This window comes from Cryptomeria japonica, chromosome 7, assembly GCF_030272615.1.
Source record: "Cryptomeria japonica chromosome 7, Sugi_1.0, whole genome shotgun sequence".
Taxonomy (NCBI): Eukaryota; Viridiplantae; Streptophyta; class Pinopsida; order Cupressales; family Cupressaceae; genus Cryptomeria; species Cryptomeria japonica.
The window spans coordinates 305,109,149-305,109,504 of record NC_081411.1 but is presented as its reverse complement, the minus strand read 5'-3'; positions in this window follow the sequence as shown (position 1 = coordinate 305,109,504).

The window sequence follows — 356 nt, the reverse complement described above, 5'->3', positions numbered from 1 at the left end:
AAATCATTAAAAAAAAAAATCAATGAAAAAGTACAAAAAAATACACAACTTCTAGATCTCAATCTTACCTATCATCCTACCAAAGGGTTTTACAAAATACTAAATCTAATTATATAGTTTGTGCAGCGCACGAAAACAGCTATGTTATATTTTTTAGAAAAAATAGGAATAGTTTTTCGTGAGAGAGAGGTTTGACCCTCTTAATCTTATCCTATTTTAAAAAAAATTAGTAGTTTAGAAACTAGATTCAGAGTACTACAATTCTTATTGTTTTATCAACTCCTAGTTTTAAGTGCGTGACCTTCGAATATCTCTTTGAAGTTCAGGTTTGCTTGTTTTCAGAAAAAAAGTGGCCA